Below are 4822 nucleotides of genomic sequence, written 5' to 3'. Positions count from 1 at the left end.
ATTAAGGAATGAATGCATTCTACAGTCTCTTGTATTGAAGTCTGTGTAATTTAGAATTCAAATCTAAGAAAAATTACCTCCCTAGAAGAATTAATATGCTTTTCATTGACAAATGAAATACAAAAGCAATTGCAACACTGTATTTTTTTTATTTTGTCTTTGTTGCAATGGAACTTAGAATCTACATTGTGTACAATTAGTAAGATTATTACTGATACATAAAACATTTTTTTCTCTCTAAAGTTTTTAACTTTTTTTCTGCAAACTGTCTTATTTTATGTATCTTACATGTTAGGCAACTTTAAAATTCTTTTGAATTGAGATGTTACTGAGTCTATTCTTGAAAAACAAAATGAATTGTTCAGAGATGCAAGCCACTATCATAGATAACATAAGGCATTGCTCAAATTAAAGATATTATTTTAAATTACAGATGCTGATAAATGAGTCCTGTACCAATACATCTGGGAAGAAACCAGACACTAGACAAATAGAAGTAGTTTTAAAACATGTTGCATGTAAAGAAGATAATATTCTTAATTAGTTATTATAGTCTTAACATTTTAAATTTACCACTCTAATGATAAAAAGGTAACAAGAAAACCAATAAAATAGGTAAATATCAAATTCACAAAATAAAATATTAATAGTCATATCAAAATGTGTTCCACATTATTAGTGTGAAAGTACAGTAAATTAAGGTGCCAGTGAAGGGTTTGTTTTATTTTCAAATAGGCAGAGGCTTTTAAAATATCCCAGGTTGGGACTGGGGATTTAGCTCAGCGGCAAAGCGCCTGCCTGGCAAGCGCAAGGTCGTGAGTTCGGTTCCCAGTACCGGAGAAAAACCAAAAAAAACAAACAAACAAAAATATCCCAGGTTGGCAAATATTTTGTGCAAAAAAGAACTGCTGGTTGGAATCAATAAATGGAAATGGAACACTATTTTAAGTACAATTGATAGGGGCTGGGGATTTAGCTCAGCGGCAAAAGCGCCTGCCTGGCAAGCGCAAGGTCGTGAGTTTGGTTCCCGGTACCGGAGAAAAACCAAAAAAAAAAAAAAAGTACAATTGATAGTATGGAGAGAGTATTCATATACTTCTGCCATTCTTAAAAACTGCTGTATACATATCAGATATGAGACACACACACACATACACATATGATCTGTGTGTACACATACATGCACAAACACACAAATATCTATACACAATCAACATTTTGCTACATAATTGATAAGTACTACTAATTATAGATGATTTCTGTTTATTCTGTAATAGAACATTTCTCTAATGAATGTTATTTAAGTTAATAAAGTTTCAAAACATAACCAATATAAAAAAAATGATTATTTTTCGTTTACATTATTCCAAAGCAAGACACTTAAAAAATAAAAAGGCTGGGACATAGGTCAGTGTGAAGGCTCTGGGTTCAATCCTTAGTACTCATAAAAAAGAAAGAAAGAGAAAGTTTCTCTGTAATCTTCATGGTTATTTTAGTTCTTTTTCTCGGGCATAACATTGTTGAGAAATAAATTATACACAGCTAGCATCCTACAATGAAGACTTGATTTGAATTCATTATTAGCAGTTGAAATAGGTTCATGAATTGAGGAGAGGCAGTGTAAGTGAACAAACCCAACAAAATGTGTGTAGTTACATTTTTGAATAGAAAGTGCATTTAAATTTGGAATGTATAGTTCATTCTGTTGCTGTGAGTATAGCTTGTACTTTAGATTAAATATAATTATATGCATATGATTAACAAAACATGTGAAACCAGGTTTGTGGTAACTTGTTCTATAAGAAATTGTGAGTTTATTAATTCTGATGCATTATTAAATGCTAAACATGAGTCTAGGAGCTTTTCATAACATGTAACTTAATTGCCTTGCAGCCATTCAAATTATATAACATCATTCTCATTACATAAATGATGAAAATAAGAAACATATGGCTTAAGTAATTCCCTCATTAACTCACAATTATTAATAAAAAGTCTTAAATCTAGACCAAAAATTTTTTTTTTTTTTTTTTTTGTTTGGTTTTTCTCCGGTACCGGGAACCGAACCCACGACCTTGCGCTTGCCAGGCAGGCGCTTTTGCCGCTGAGCTAAATCCCCAGCCCCTAGACCAAAAATTTTTAATTTAATATTTTTCCATTATTTTATAATAGTTCTCCATGCAAGTATACCGAAACTCAAATTTGCATATAAATTAATTATTTTTTAACCTTATTTTAATTTAAAAACATATAGGAATCTGGAATCTTCTAGGACTTTGTTTTTTATACTTATTTGGTTCAATGGATTTTTTCTTATACGAAATGCATTTTAAATTATCACAAACTCCCTAAAAATGTGCTACTATATTGTAGTATAAATAGCATTGAAGATTATTGCTTGTTAGGTCTCTTGTCATAATTTTAAAAAGTTTTGCACCAATTGATGACAAAATTAATGAAATATCTCAAGACCGCTACTAGTACTGGAAAATAGTATCCAGATTCACTACTTAAAAAAAATCAAATATGATACTAAAATATAATGCAGAGGAAAATCTGAAAGGATAAACTATCTATACATTATTTTTGTTTTAAATAATAATAGGAACTTGAGTTACTTATGATTGTTTTGTTTTACCAGTATCTATATCTCCTAAAGAAACCTAGTGAATGTTGATACAATCCATCTACATTTAAAAAATCTTTAAGAGTTGCACAGTTAAATAAATTTGGAAATTACTGAATTAAGTGAAATTGGATAAATTATTTTGGAAGAACTCCTAGATTTTTAAATGGATAGTAAACTGTAAATTTCCAAAAAGGAAATTAGAGTGTATAACATTTCTTATGTCTACTTGGTTACAAATTTTATTTAAAGGGAACAAATCATAAGGTTTATGTTCTGTGAAACATTCTTTAACTGTATGGCTAGAGAGGAAATAGTGAAAATGGCTTTATTTTGGCAATAACAACCTACCTTTAGATGGCACTACTATCACCAAAAGGGGAACTACTTCTTAGCTATACCTATCTATATTTAACCAACATGGTCCCCACTGATTTCAACCTAAAGATAATTTGAATCAGGAGTCTACGAGGGTTTATAACATAGCATTTTATACACAAAACAACACAATCCATTATCTAACATGACTTTACACCTATACTGCATTGAGATATTCTACTTATATGTTCTTATCCAAACTCAGCATCAACAATGAGGCGAGAGAATTCCTAGTGCAGTGAAAGTGCTCTGTATGCTACTGTAACGGTGGATACATGGTGTTATACATTTGCCAAAGCTCATGAAACATACAATACATTTTAGGAGTGAATCCCACTGCAAACAGTGGGCTGTGTATGATCATGATGTGTCAATGCAGGTTCATTAGCTATAACAAATGGACCTTGTGTGCGGGCTGTCAGAAGTGGAGGACAATCTGCATGCGTAGATGTTAGAAGCATAAAGGAAATCTCCACACTATCCCCTCAATTTTGCTATGAACCCAAAAATGCTTTAAATATAAAGTATAGGTTTATTTTAAAAGATAGTGAAAGCATCTACATTTTCAAAGCAGAGGAGGAACCTCTTATTTCTTTCTCTGTTCGTGGAGGAATTAGATGAATAAGGACAAGAGAAAAGCATAAGTAAGATTGCTATGGATTTATAGGAATTTAATGCCCCAGAACATTTCAGATGAAAACAGGTCGCAAAACATTTTTGCACATGGATGGACAATAGAAGCTTTATTGACACTAGGTGTAAAAATGGCTAAGGCTTCCTCAAAGTATTTACTTTTTCATGTAATTACTCCTTGATAAGAATGCTATTTTCATTTTTGAGAGCAAATATGAAAAAATGCAAACAACCAATTACATTGGAATATTATTAATAACCAATTTTGACATTTCTTGAAATTAAAATTCATGTTCATGAATTCTCAGCTTTTAAGAGTACAAGTTTTTCATATAACCCTCGGGTTAGAAATGGAGAGTACAATAACAGCTTTGCAATGAAAAGCCATTTAAGGAAGACTGTGGACAGAGTGCTTTACAATCCAGCAAAGAAATATTCTTTCTACCTGATTTAGACATTCTGGATTTTAAATCTCATATATACATGTTGGCATTCTCAGGATGAGTGGCCATCTGTTTTTAGTTACTTTTAAGATATAAAGCATTTGGTCTCCTAAGCATATATTATTTCCATTCTTTAAGTCCTAGCACTAGGGATGAACTTGAGGAAATTGCTAAATGCTGAGGAACAAAAGCAAATAATCCCAAACTTTTCTAACTCAGCCACGCCTTAAATATGCCACTTTAAATCTTCTTAGCACCTAGGCTCTTAGGAGAGAAGTATTGGAGTGCAGGGGTTGTAGAGTGAAGCAGTGCCCCAAGCTGTTCACCTTCTTCTGATTTGTGAATCCTTTTCTGGGATGACTTTGGTTAGTGACGGATGTGATGATGATGACCTGCCTGTGACTTTGGCTTACTGCCACTGGACCCTTCAGCCAGGAAGCTTGCCTGAGACCTGACTTCACCTTTACTGAAGTATCATGAAGGTGCACTGCAGCAACTTTTTGGGACCCTTACTTTTCTATGCATTGGTCTTCTGCAGTAGGCTTGTTATGGGCTAATTTCCCCCTAAAATATCATTGCGTCTTCACTTGAAATGAAACATTGGTATCTTACATTTACATAACGGTTGGTTCATGCCTTGCCATATCTTCTTTGGTAAAGCAAGTTTAACTTTTCTCTAAGGTAGCTTTTTGTTTGTTTAACAGTAGTAGTCCAAAGCAAGCTTAGCTTAAAAAGAGGGCTG

This window comes from Chinchilla lanigera, unplaced genomic scaffold, assembly GCF_000276665.1.
Source record: "Chinchilla lanigera isolate Chin_1 unplaced genomic scaffold, ChiLan1.0 scaffold00082, whole genome shotgun sequence".
NCBI lineage: Eukaryota > Metazoa > Chordata > Mammalia > Rodentia > Chinchillidae > Chinchilla > Chinchilla lanigera.
This window is presented reverse-complemented; position numbering follows the sequence as displayed.